The sequence below is a fragment of the Tamandua tetradactyla genome, chromosome 13 (assembly GCF_023851605.1).
Source record: "Tamandua tetradactyla isolate mTamTet1 chromosome 13, mTamTet1.pri, whole genome shotgun sequence".
In the NCBI taxonomy this organism is placed as follows: domain Eukaryota; kingdom Metazoa; phylum Chordata; class Mammalia; order Pilosa; family Myrmecophagidae; genus Tamandua; species Tamandua tetradactyla.
In genome coordinates, this window is record NC_135339.1 from 61,696,054 (window position 1) to 61,711,264 (window position 15,211).

The window sequence follows — 15,211 nt, forward strand, 5'->3', positions numbered from 1 at the left end:
ATAAGAAAAAGGATAAATGATTATCAATCACTTGCTACTTGAAAGACTCAGTGTTAGGTACCAAAAGAGGAATATGAACAAAAGACATTCTCTCAGCACTAAACAGGATTCAATCATTCTCCAAAGTGAGATTTCCTTGTATAATTATAGAAGACATAAAAATCAAAGAGTAGGTTTAATTTTCTACTGTAATGGAGGTTAGTTTCAACAAATAAAATTTCAAAGTACAATGGGTGCAACAAAATGAAGAAATAAAAATCCCAATTCAAAAAGGCAACACATTTATTCTAAGAAATATATCATACACTTCAACAGAAACATTCCCATTTATGAAGTGCCTAACAGAGTGAAGTATGTTCACATAACATCCCCATTACTTAAATCATCTAACCTCCATTTTGGCAAGGAGAGAAACCAAGGCTCTAAGAAGTTAACTTGTTGCACAAGCAAAGAAAGAAAAAACAGATAAAGGGGACCTCCTCAAAATTAAAAACTTTTTTGAAGGACTTTGTCACGAGAGTGAAAAGGCAACTTACTCAACAGGAGAAAATATTTGGAAACCACATATCCAGTAAGGGTTTAATATCCAAAATATATGAAGAAGTGCTACAACTCAACAATAAAAAGACAAAATACAATTAAGAAATGGGCAAAAAACTTGAATAGACACTTCTCCAAAATGGATATACAAATGGCTAAAATGCACATGTAAAGATGCTCAATATCACTGGCTTCAGGGAAATGCAAATCAAAACCACAATTAGATATCATTTCCCATGGGCTACTACTAAAAATGGGCTACTACTAAAAAAAGTAGAACCTAGGGCCACGGTGGCTCAGCAGGCAAGAATGCTCGCCTGCCATGCCAGAGGACCCAGGTTCAATTCCCGGTGCCTGCCCATGTAAAAAAAAAAGAAACTACAAGTGTCGGAGAGGGTGTGGAGAAATAGAAATACTCATTCATTGCCTGGAAAGAGTGTAAAATGGTGCACCCACTGTGGAAGACAGTTTGGCACTTCCTCAGAAAGGCAAATAAAGAATTACGACATGACCTGGCAGTCCTACTACCAGGTATATACCCAGAATTACACCAATGTTCATAGTGGCATTATTCACAATTGCCAAAATCAGAAGCAACCCAGGTGCCCACCAACTGAAGAATGGATAAACAAAATGTGGTCTATACATATGACGGAATATTATTCATCTGTAAAAAGGAATGAATTTATGATGCATGTGACATGGATGAATCTTGAGGACATTATGCTAAGTGAAATAAGCCAGACACAAAAGGACAAAATTGAATGATCTCACTAAGATGAACTAATTATAATAGGCAAACTCGTAAGAGTTAGAATCTAGAATATAGGTTGCCAGATGATAGACTAAGGGTAGAGAATGGGGAGCTGATGCTTAATTTGTACAGAATTTCTATTTAGATAGACTGTAAGGTGTAGTAATGGATGGTGATAATGATAGCACATTATTGTGAATATAATTAACAGCACTAAATTATGTATGTGAATGTGATTGAAAGAGGAAATTTTGGATCATGTATGTTACTAGAGTGAATGTAAGAAGATAAAACATGGGACTGTATAACCCAGTGAACCCTGTTGTGGAAAATGGACTGGGTCAATAGCATAAGTATAAAAGTGTTCTTTCCTGAATTATAACAAATTGTTGGTACTGATACAAGGTATTATAATAGGGGTTGTATGTGGGGGAAAATACACTTAAATGTATACACCAAAAAACATAGTTTTATGGATAATAGCTAACAGCATTACATTAATATTCCTTCATAAATTGTAACAAAGGTATCACACTAATGCAAAGTGGCAACAAGAGGGGGTTATATGGGAATGGTGTATTTTTTTATATGACTTTCTGTAAACCTACAACTTCTCTAATTAAAAAATAATAATACAAATTTTTAAATGATGTTAAGTGAGAGAAACCACATACAAAGTTCTACATTCTGTATGATTCCAATTACATAAAATGTTTATATATGTAAAATGTTTATATAAATAAATCTACAGAGACAGAAATAGATTAGTGGTTATGTCAGGTTGGAGAATAGTGGGATTGAGAGGTGATGCTAAAGATTATGGGGTTTTTATTTTTGAAGGAATGAAAATGTTCTAAAATTGACTGTGGTGATGAATGCACAACTCTGTGAACACTAAAAGCTACTGATGGTACACTTTGGATGGATTGTACTGTGTACAAATATATCAATAAAACTGCTTTTTTTAAAAAAAAAAAAAAAAAAAAGGAGTTAACTTGTTTAGGATCACACTGCTGATAACTAGTAGAGTTCAGATTTGAACACATATCTATCAGACTGCCTCATGTTGCCTCAAGAAAGAATCACCTGACAGAAGAGTGAGGCCTCTCTTTAAGCAGCAAAAGCACTACTATATTCATTTTTCAGATAAGATGATGAAATATCAGAGCAGTTAAATGACCTGCCTAAGAGCCCAAAATTAGATAAGAAACAGTCTAATTGCTCTCACTTAAAGTTCCAGTGAAAATAGCCTTTTGCAGGCCAAATGAGTATGAGACTGAATCTGATGGGGCTCTTTCCAGGTAACCAGGAGCAATACAGAGTTGGAGGTCAATCTTTTGAACACAGTATTATTTTAAATTCTCTTCTTTCTACTCTGCTTGGATAAGCCATACAAAATAAATGTCTCACCTCTCTCTCTCTCTAAGCCAGCTATGGGGGACATGATTCCCAGGGGTGTAAATCTCCCTGGCTACGTGGGCCAAAACTCCTGGGATTAAGAAAGCCTTCATGATCAAAGGGGGGAAGAAGATAAATGAGAGAAAATAAAATCTCACTGACTGACAGATTTCAAACAGAGTTGAGAGGTTATCCTGGAGGTTATTCTTATAAATTATAAAGATAATCTTTTTAGAGTATGGTGTATTGGAAGGGCTGGAGAGAAGTACTTGAAACTGCTGAGGTGTATTCTAGTAGTCTTGCTTCTTGAAGATGATTGTATAACAATATAGCTTTTACAATGTGACTCTGTGATTGTGAAAACCTTGTGTCTGATGCTCCTTTTATCCAGGGTATGTACATGAGTAAAAAAAAATAAGGACAAAAAATAAATAAATAGTGTGGGGGATAAAGGGTAAAAAATAAATGAGATTGAAATACTGGTGGTCAATGAGAGGGAGGGGTAAGGGGTAAGGAATGTAGGAATGTATGAGTCTTTTTTTTTCTTTTTCTGGAGTAATGCAAATGTTCTAAAATGATCATGGTAAAGATAGGATTTAACAAATGAGTATGACTGCTAAATCAGTATATTAATATTTCTTTTGGTCTCTAGTACCTTGGAGAAGAAAAAAATGAAAAAGTCATTGAACTATAACCTATGACAAACGTTAAAATCTGTTCTATAACTACTTGTTAAAATGTACTTGGAAATTTATTGCTTTTTTTGGTATATATGTCATATTTCACAATGAAAAAAGTAAAAAAAAGATCATGGTGATGATATACAACCAAGTGATGATATTGTGAGCCACTAATTGTACACCATGTGTAGACTGTATGTGTGTGAAGATTTCTCAATAAAAATCTTTTTAAAAAATATTTTTAAAATATTTAAAAGGGCAAGGACACAAATGGACATTTGCACCCCAATACTTATAGCAGTATTATTTACAATTCCCAAGAGATGGAAACAGCCGGATATCCATCAACAGACTAACGGCTAACCAAGCTGTGGTATAAACTTACAATGGAATATTACGCAGCTGTAAGACAGAATAAAGTCATGAAGCATGTAACAATATGGATGGACCTTGAGGACATTATCTGAGTGAGATCAGCCAGAAAGAAAAGGATAAATACTCTGTGGTCTCACTGATATGAACTAACATTAACAAATGAACTTGGAGAATTTCAGTTAAGAACAAAGGTCATCAGGATTTGAAATAGGGTAGATATTGGGTAATTGGAGTTGAAGGGACACAAACTGTACAACAGGACTGATTGTAAAAATTCAGAAATGGATAGCACAACTACTACCTGATTATAGCACAATAATGTAAGGATACTGAGTTAAGCTGAGTGTGAGAAGGATACAGGGAGGAGGGCTGAGGGCACATATGAAACCAGAAGGGAAGACAGATGATAAAGACTGAGATGGTATAATTTAGAAATGCCTAGAATGTATAATGATAGTGACTAAATGTACAAATTAAAAATTTTTTTGCATGAGGAAGAACAAAGGAATGTCAATATTGCAGGGTGTTGAAAACAGATGGTCATTCATATTTTAAAACTTCAACTTTTGTGTGAGACTAAAGCAAAAAATGTTTATTTGGTACAAAATTTATATTTTGACCAGTACATTTCCTAATATAACTTACATGGACAGGTTAACTGAACACTATAACTACATGGAACCTTGAATAGGACATAAGATTTTGTAAATTTGTACAGTGTGATGCACCGATAAATCCCAGAGTAATTTGAACATGAATAAAGAAGTATTTATAAAGTTTGCTTGGGGTAATTGTGAAAAAGGGGGAAAATTCAACTTCCCCACATGGAGAATTTCTGATATTCTCACAAGCAGCGGGGACAACCAAGGCAATAGGTGGAGCCCTCAATCTTGGGGTTCGTTCATTTGAAACTTATCCCTGCAAAGGATAGACTAAGTCTACTTTAAATTAGGCCTAAGAGTCACCTGCCAGAGAACCTCTTTTGTTGCTCAGATGTGGCCTATCTCTCTCTCAGCCAACACGGCAAGCAAACTCTCTGACATCCCCCTCTCTATATGGGACATGACGCCCAGGGGTGTAACCTCCCTGGCATCATGGGATAGAAATCCTAGAATGAGCTGAAACTCAGCATCAAGGGATTGAAAAAAACTTCTCGACCGAAAGGGGGAAGAGAAAAATGAGACAAAATGAAGTGTCAGTGGTTGAGAGATTTCAGAGTTGAGAGGTTATCCTGGAGGTTATTCTTACATATTATAAAGACATCCCCTTTTTAGTTTAAGGTGTATTATAGAGGCTAGGAGAGAAGTGCCTGAAACTGTACGGCTGTGTCCTAGTAGTCATGCTTCTTAAAAGTGATTGTATCATGATATAGCTTTCATAAGGTGACTGTGTGATTGTGAAAACCATGTGTCTGATGTTTCTTTTATCTTTGGTATGGATAGATGAGTAAAAAATGGATTAAGACTTCCGGAGAAGATGGCGGCTTAGTAAGACGTGCGGGTCTTAGTTCCTTCTCCAGAACAGCTACTAGAGAAGTCGAAATGATTCAGAACAGCTCCCGGAGCCATGACACAGACCAAGAAGACAGCGTACCCCATTCTGGAATGGCTAACTGGTTGGGAGAACCCGCTCCGGTGAGATCGCCGAGGGGCGCGGGCTTCCCCGGGCCGGGGCGGTAGGCGGCTGGAGTCCCTCCCTCCCTCCTTCCGAGGCCGGCTGGGAGAATTGGGCAGGAGGTCCCCTCAAGCCACGGCGGCTGGTGCCCCCCACCCCCACGCGTGGCCCCCCGGACCAGCTGGGAGAATTGGATCGGAGATCCCCAAGCCGTGGAGAATGGTGACCGGGGTCCCTTAGAAACACGTGGCTTCCTGGTCCGGGTGGTAATGGTGGATAGACACTTCCCCAAGCCGCGGCGGCTGGCGCCCCCAGCCACGCTTGGCGCCCCGGGCCGGCTGGGAAATTTGGACAGGCGTTCCCCCAAGCGGCGGAGGCCGGCGACCCTCCCCGACTGCGGATCCCCAGGTCGGCTGGGAGATTTGGATTGCACTACCCCAAGCGGCTTCAGCTGGCGACTCCCCCCTACAGCGAAGTTAAAGGAACCACAGCATCTTTTACTGGTGGGACCCGCAGACAGATGAGCGGAACGTGCGCCACCTACTGGGCAGGATAAGAAAAACAGAGCCCAGAGATTTCACAGAAAAATCTTTCAACCTGCGGGGTCTTACACCCAGGGAAATCTGATTAAATGTCCAGACGCCAGCAAAAGATAACGGATCACGCTCAGAAAATTGAAAATATGGCTCAGTCAAAGGAACAAACCAACAGTTCAAATGAGATACTGGAGCTGAGACAACAAATGCTGAATATACGAACAGAAATGGAAAACCTCTTCAAAAATGAAATCGATAAATTGAGGGAGGACATGAAGAAGACATGGGCTGAACAAAAAGAGGAAATAGAAAAACTGAAAACACAAATCACAGAACTTATGGGAGTGAAGGACAAAGTAGAAAAGATGGAAAAAACAATGGATACCTACAATGGTAGATTTAAAGAGACAGAAGCTAGAATTAGTGAATTGGAGGATGGAACATCTGAATTCCAAAAAGAAACAGAAACTATAGGGAAAAGAAAGGAAAAATTTGAACAGGGGATCAGGGAATTGAAGGACAATATGAAGCGCACAAATATACGTGTTGTGGGTGTCCCAGAAGGAGAAGAGAAGGGAAAAGGAGGAGAAAAACTAATGGAAGAAATTATCACTGAAAATTTCCCAACTCTTATGAAAGACCTAAAATTACAGATCCAAGAAGTGCAGCGCACCCCAAAGAGAACAGACCCAAATAGGCGTTCTCCAAGACACTTACTAGTTAGAATGTCAGAGGTCAAAGAAAAAGAGAGGATCTTGAAAGCAGCAAGAGAAAAACAATCCATCATATACAAGGGAAACCCAATAAGACTATGTGTAGATTTCTCAGCAGAAACCATGGAAGCTAGAAGACAGTGGGATGATAGATTTAAATTACTAAAAGAGAAAAACTGCCAACCAAGACTCCTATATCCAGCAAAATTGTCCTTCAAAAATGAGGGAGAAATTAAAACATTCTCAAACAAAAAGTCACTGAGAGAATTTGTGACCAAGAGACCAGCTCTGCAAGAAATACTAAAGGGAGCACTAGAGTCAGATACGAAAAGACAGAAGAGAGAGGTACAGAGAAGAGTGTAGAAAGAAGAAAAATCAGATATGATGTACATAATACAAAAGGCAAAATGGTAGAGGAAAATATTACCCAAACAGTAATAACACTAAATGTTAATGGACTGAATTCCCCAATCAAAAGACATAGACTGGCAGAATGGATTAAAAAACAGGATTCTTCTATATGCTGTCTACAGGAAACACATCTTAGACCCAAAGATAAACATAGGTTGAAAGTAAAATGTTGGGAAAAGATATTTCATGCAAATAACAACCAGAAAGGAGGAGTAGCTATACTAATATCCAACAAATTAGACTTCAAATGTAAAACAGTTAAAAGAGACAAAGAAGGACTACTATATACTAATAAAAGGAACAATTAAACAAGAAGACATAACAATCATAAATATTTATGCACCAAACCGGAATGCCCCAAAATACGTGAGGAATACACTGCAAACACTGAAAAGGGAAATAGACTCATATACCATAATAGTTGGAGACTTCAATTCACCACTCTCATCACTGGACAGAACATCTAGACAGAGGATCAATAAAGAAATAGAGAATCTGAATATTACTATAAATGAGCTAGACTTAACAGACATTTATAGGACATTACATCCCACAACAGCAGGATATACCTTTTTCTCAAGTCCTCATGGATCATTCTCAAAGATAGACCATATGCTGGGTCACAAAGCAAGTCTTAACAAATTTTAAAAGATTGAAATCATACACAACACTTTCTTGGATCATAAAGGAATGAAGTTGGAAATCAATAATAGGTGGAGTGCCAGAAAATTCACAAATACGTGGAGGCTCAACAACACACTCTTAAACAACGAGTGGGTCAAAGAAGAAATTGCAAGAGAAATTAGTAAATACCTCGAGGCGAATGAAAACGAAAACACAACATATCAAAACCTATGGGACACAGAAAAGGCAGTGCTAAGAGGGAAATTTATTGCCCTAAATGCCTTTATCAGAAAAGAAGAAAAGGCAAAAATGCAGGAATTAACTGTCCACTTGGAAGAACAGGAGAAAGAATAGCAAACTAATCCCAAAGCAAGCAAAAGGAAAGAAATAACAAAGATTAGAGCAGAAATAAATGAAATTGAAAACATGAAAACAATAGAGAAAATCAATAAGACCAGAAGTTGGTTCTAAGAGAAAATCAATAAGACTGATGGGCCCTTAGCAAGATTGACAAAAAGAAGAAGAGAGAGGATGCAAATAAATAAGATCAGAAATGGAAGAGGAGACATAACTACTGACCTCACAGAAATAAAGGAGGTAATAACATCATACTATGAACAACTTTACGCTAATAAATACAACAATTTAGATGAAATGGACGGGTTCCTGGAAAGACATGAACAACCAACTTTGACTCAAGAAGAAATAGATGACCTCAACAAACCAATCACAAATAAAGAAATTGAATCAGTCATTCAAAAGCTTCCTAAAAAGAAAAGTCCAGGACCAGACGGCTTCACATGTGAATTCTATCAAACATTCCAGAAAGAATTAGTACCAACTCTCCTCAAACTCTTCAAAAAAGTCGAAGCGGAGGGAAAGCTACCTAATTCATTCTATGAAGCCAACACCACCCTCATACCAAAACCAGGCAAAGATATTACAAAAAAGAAAACTACAGACCAATCTCTCTAATGAATATAGATGCAAAAATCCTCAACAAAATTCTAGCAAATCGAATCCAACAACACATTAAAAGAATTATACATCATGACCAAGTAGGATTCATCCCAGGTATGCAAGGATGATTCAACATAAGAAAATCAATTAATGTAATACACCATATCAACAAATCAAAGCAGAAAAATCACATGATCATCTCAATTGATGCAGAGAAGGCATTTGACAAGATTCAACATCCTTTCCTGTTGAAAACACTTCAAAAGATAGGCATACAAGGGAACTTCCTTAAAATGATAGAGGGAATATATGAAAAACCCACAGCTAATATCATCCTCAATGGGGAAAAATTGAAAACTTTCCCCCTAAGATCAGGAACAAGACAAGGATGTCCATTATCACCACTATTATTCAACATCGTGTTGGAGGTTCTAGCCAGAGCAATTAGACAAGAAAAAGAAATACAAGGCATCAAAATTGGAAAGGAAGAAGTAAAACTATCACTGTTTGCAGACGATATGATAATATACGTCGAAAACCCGGAAAAACCCACAACAAAACTACTAGAGCTAATAAATGAGTACAGCAAAGTAGCAGGTTACAAGATCAACATTCAAAAATTTGTAGCATTTCTATACACTAGTAATGAACAAGCTGAGGGGGAAATCAAGAAACGAATCCCATTTACAATTGCAACTAAAAGAATAAAATACCTAGGAATAAATTTAACTAAAGAGACAAAAAACCTATACAAAGAAAACTACAAAAAACTGTTAAAAGAAATCACAGAAGACCTAAATAGATGGAAGGGCACACCGTGTTCATGGATTGGAAGACTAAATATAGTTAAGATGTCAATCCTACCTAAATTGATTTACAGATTCAATGCAATACCAATCAAAATCCCAACAATTTATTTTTCAGAAATAGAAAAACCAATAAGCAAATTTATGTGGAAGGGCAGGGTGCCCCGAATTGCTAAAAACATCTTGAGGAAAAAAAACGAAGCTGGAGGTCTCACGCTGCTGGACTTTAAGGCATATTATGAAGCCACAGTGGTCAAAACAGCATGGTATTGGCATAAAGATAGATATATCGACCAATGGAATCCAATAGAGTGCTCAGATATAGACCCTCTCATCTATGGACATTTGATCTTTGATAAGGCAGTCAAGCCAACTCACCTGGGATAGAACAGTCTCTTCAATACATGGTGCCTAGAGAATTGGATATCCATATGCAAAAGAATGAAAGAAGACCCATCTCTCACACCCTACTCAAAATGGATCAAAGATCTAAACATTAGGTCTAAGACCATAAAACAGTTAGAGGAAAATGTTGGGAGATATCTTATGAAACTTACAATTGGAGGCAGTTTTATGGACCTTAAACCTAAAGAAAGAGCACTGAAGAAAGAAAGAAATAAATGGGAGCTCCTCAAAATTAAACACTTTTGTGCATCAAAGAACTTCATCAAGAAAGTAGAAAGACAGCCTACACAATGGGAGACAATATTTGGAAAGGACATATCAGATAAAGGTCTAGTATCCAGAATTTATAAAGAGATTGTTCAACTCAACAACAAAAAGACAGCCAACCCAATTACAAAATGGGAAAAAGACTTGAACAGACACCTCTCAGAAGAGGAAATACAAATGGCCAAAAGGCACATGAAGAGATGCTCAATGTCCCTGGCCATTAGAGAAATGCGAATCAAAACCACAATGAGATATCATCTCACATCCACCAGAATGGCCATTATCAACAAAACAGAAAATGACAAGTGCTGGAGAGGATGCAGAGAAAGAGGCACACTTATCCACTGTTGGTGGGAATGTAAAATGGTGCAACCACTGTGGAAGGCAGTTTGGCGGTTCCTCAAAAAGCTGAATATAGAATTGCCATACGACCCAGCCATACCATTGCTGGGTATCTACTCAAAGGACTTAAGGGCAAAGACACAAACGGACATTTGCACATCAATGTTTATAGCAGCGTTATTTATAATTGCAAAGAGATGGAAACAGCCAAAATGTCCATCAACAGAAGAGTGGCTAAACAAACTGTGGTATATACATACGATGGAATATTATGCAGCTTTAAGACAGAATAAACTTATGAAGCATGTAATAACATGGATGGACCTAGAGAACATTATGCTGAGTGAGTCTAGCCAAAAACTAAAGGACAAATACTGTATGGTCCCACTGATGTGAACCGACATTCGAGAATAAACTTGGAATATGTCATTGGTAACAGAGTCCAGCAGGAGTTAGAAACAGGGTAAGATAATGGGTAATTGGAGCTGAAGGGATACAGACTGTGCAACAGGACTAGATACAAAAACTCAAAAATGGACAGCACAATAATACCTAATTGTAAAGTAATCATGTTAAAACACCGAATGAAGCTGCATCTGAGCTATAGGTTTTTTTTGTTTGTTTGTGTGTTTGTTTGTTTGTGTCTTTTTTTACTATTATTATTATTTTTATTTTTTTCTCTATATTAACATTCTATATCTTTTTCTGTTGTTTTGCTAGTTCTTTTCCTAAATCGATGCAAATGTACTAAGAAATGATGATCATGCATCTATGTGATGATGTTAAGAATTACTGATTGCATATGTAGAATGGAATGATTTCCAAATGTTGTGTTAATTTCTTTTTTCTTTAATTAATAAAAAAAATTTTTTTAATGGATTAAAAATAAACAAATAATAAGGGGAACAAATGTTAAAATAAAATGAGTAGATTTAAACACTAGTGATCAATGAAAGGGAGTAGTAAGGGGTATAGGAAAAAATTGAGAGAACAAAGGCTAAAATATATTGAGTAGATGGAAATACTAGCAGTCAATGAGAAGGAGGGATAAGGGGTATGGTATGTATGAGTTTTTTCTTTCCTCTTTATTTCTTTCTCTGGAGTGATGCAAATGTTTTCGGAAATGATAATGGTGATGAATATACAACTATGTGATGATATTGTGAGTCAATGATCATATACCAAGAATGGAATGTTCACATGTTAAGAATGTTCGTGTTTGTATGTTATGTTTTGCCAATAAAAACATAAAAAGTAAAAATGAAAAAAAATAAAAATAAACATAAAATTACATGTGCTGGAGAGAAAAAAAAACCCAGCATCAAGCAAAAAAAAAAACAAAAAAACAATGCCTCAGTTTCTCCATGCCTTACAACGAATAGTATATGTAAATGACTAAAATTATCTCTGATGGAAATGCTTACAAAGATAAACAGTGTTAAGAGTATCTTCTAGCTACATTAATCTAAGGCCACTGTTATTTCTTTTTACAAATCTCAACACAGATGCTAAAATAAGTGGCACTGCAGAAATATCAAAATGTTTTTATCAATGGAAACTGATTCTTTTCTCATGTGAACTCCAAATGTCATAACAGGATTGCCAATATTTCTCTGAGTAAACTATTAAGACATTTTCCTTTAACACATAAAATTCTTTTACAGTTAAAGAGGGTAGGAGTTGGGATAGGGAGGGTTGAGAATCTTCAACATTGACACAGACTTAAGAAACAGTATACTAGCTGAAAAGTTTCACACCCTTCTAGCCTAGGAAGCTCTCACGCTTTAACAGCTGCCAGTCACAGCAATAGCAGAAACTCAGGGTGAAAATCCTGAGGTGAACACTGACTTTTACACAGGGTAAGTGACCGTGGCATCCGACTCACCAAAGCTCTGAGCCAGAAGGGAACAAAATAAAGAGGGACAGGAAATATAACTTAAATGTATCTATTTGTTCACTGAAATATTTAATGAGTGCCTACATGATACATACTAGTAAGTGTGTCGTGGTGGTTGGTGGCAGTGGGTGTGCAAACTGAGTAACTTATGATCTTCAACCTCTATAAGATTTTAGTCAAATAGAAGATTTTAAGTCATACTAAGAAAACTAAAATAGAAGACAAAATGTAATAGGCTACGATAAATGTGAAGTATAATGCAGAATCCTTAGGAGATTGCTTGGTAGAATCAAGAGGCATTTCATGAAGGAGACATTATTTGAGCTTAATCTTTTGAGAAGGAAAAAAGATTGGAAGGAGAAAAGATTACAAGGAGAAAGGTTCTTCTAGGCAGAAAACAAGACAGGCAGAAGCAGAGAGGTAGAAATGGACGAGTATAATGAGAAAACTGAAGTAATCCAGTTCAAATGTACCTAAAACGGTGTCCCCTTAGGGAAGAAAAGGAGTAAGGCTGAAAATACAGGTTAAGAGGAGATCAAAATAGGATTTGAATATCAATGTAAGGGTTTGGAGTTTATTCAATAAGTAAAAAAGGAATTATGAAATGGTTTTTAAATTGAGGAGCTGACAAGCTCAGAAGACATTATCTGACAAAATAATTGCATATGCAGATTGAAGGAGAAGGAACAATCAAAGATAGCCAAAGTTTTTAGCCTAGATAACTGAGAAGATGATGGCACAAATAAAAGGCATATGAAAAAATATAAGGGAGGTAGATTTAAGGGGGTAAATATGCTCAATTTGTAATAAACTGAGTCTTAGATGCCAGTAGGACATCTAAGTAGAGTTACATAGCAGTTATACTCAACCGAAAAGTCACAACTGGGGAGATCTAATTGGGAATTATCCATACGCAGTTTATAGCTAAAGTTATAGAAATAAAAATTGTCAAAGAAAAGAAAGAAAAAGTAATGGGGAAAAAGAGACGACCAAGGAGAGATTCTCAGGATATAGTTACCATTAGGGCATAAAAGAGGAGGCCAAGAAGGAATAACTGAATAATTGTTTCATTATTACTTCCAGTGGCAGGTTCGGTATATGCTTTGCAATTTCTCTACATATGTAAAGTTTTTCATAATAGTTTGGAAATATATGATCAGGCTTGTTTGTTTAAGGGAAAGAAATGTTTCAACAGTTATCAGACTATATCCCTCCTTGAACAATATAAACATCTTAGAAAAATATTCCACAGTAATACCAAGCTGTTTCGCAGTTCACGCTCCTAAACTTTTGCTCATGGTGTTCTTCTTATTGAAATCCGCCCCCCCCCCCCAACTCTTCACCTGATTAACTTTCACTTTTCCTTTAAACCTCAGTCCTTGGTTTGCTAAACCCCAACCAGCATCACTCCTATTGACTCCTGAGAACACCTGGGGCCCAAACGGAGCCTCTATAAAGGTTTCATGCAGTAAGTTTGCTTTCCTGAAACATATTATTCCCGGAAGGTTCCTAGATCAGATAAATCCTGAAACCCAGAGGAACCAGCCTCTCCAAGATTATCAATTAATTATATCCCCTTATCCTTTAGTCGACACCCCTTCTCAACATGAAAAAGTTCAGTATAGGCATTGCCCAAAGATCTCTAAAGATTGGGAAAAGGATCAAAGGAGAAGGACGAGGTATAACAGAGAGAATAGGATTTGGAAAACGAGCACAACTGTTGAATCACTATATATTAATATACCTCCTAGCCTCTAGTGTTTAGGAGCAGCAAGAAGGAAAAATCTGAGATGGTGGAATCAAAGCCCATAACAAAATCTGAGCTATAAGTACTTTTTTTTTTTTTAACTTTTTTATTCTATAGTATAACATGTATACAAAGCAAAGAAATAAAAAACCAATAGTTTTCAAAGCACTTTACAACAAGTGGTTACAGGACAGATCCCAGAGTTTGCCATGGACTACCATACAATCCTCAGATTTTTCCTACTAGCTGCTTCAGAATACAGGAGGCTAGAGGGCTTGGTGAAAAATAACATATAAAGCTATAAATTTCAAAGCACAGAACCATAATTAGTTGTAGAACATATTTCAGACTTTGACATGGGTTTTTTTTTTGCAATTTTAGGTTTTTACTTCTAGCTGCTCTAAGACACTGGAGACGGAAAGAGATATCAATTTAATGATTCAGAATTCATATTGATTTGTTAAATCCTATCTTCTCTGTATAATTCCACTATCACCTTTGATCATCTTTGAGGGCATGTAAACATGCCCCTTTTTAGGGGTGTTTAGGCTATGGCCATTCTAAATTTTTGATACTGGAAAGGTCTGTCACTAATATGGGGTAGGGAGAAGGAACTATCTGATGTTCTGGAGAGGCTGGGCCCTCTAGGTCTCAGGACTTATCTGGACCGGGCTGTAGGTTTCTGGAAAGTTACTCTAGTGCATAAAACCCCTGTGGAATCTTATATATTGCCCTAGGTGTTCTTTTGGATTGGCTGGAATGGTCCTGGTTGGGGGTTGGCAGGTTATGATAGGTAGTAAGGTCTACCTGAAGCTTGCATAAGAACAACCTCCAGAGTAACCTCTTGACTCTATAACTCTATTTGACTCTCTGCCACTGATACTTAATTAACTACATTTCTTTTCCCCCTTTTGGTCAGGATGGAATTGTTGATACCACAGTGCCAGGGCCAGATTCATCCCTGGCAGTCATCTCCCATGTCCACCAAGGAGCCTTTCACCCCTGGATGTTATGTCCCACATAGCGGGGAGGGAAATGATTTCACTCACAGAATTGGGCTTAGAGAGACTGAGGCCACATCTGAGTAACAACAGAGGTCTTCCAGACGTAACTCATAGGCATGCCTATAGGTAGTCTAAGCT

At 37.1% G+C, this 15,211-nt stretch overlaps 1 protein-coding gene across 6 annotated transcripts in view; it reads right to left on the minus strand.

Moving 5' to 3' along the window:
* The window catches only part of CHUK (component of inhibitor of nuclear factor kappa B kinase complex), a 93,238-nt gene that overhangs the window by 22,359 nt on the left and 55,668 nt on the right, over positions 1 to 15,211 (minus strand). The window lies entirely within an intron of this gene.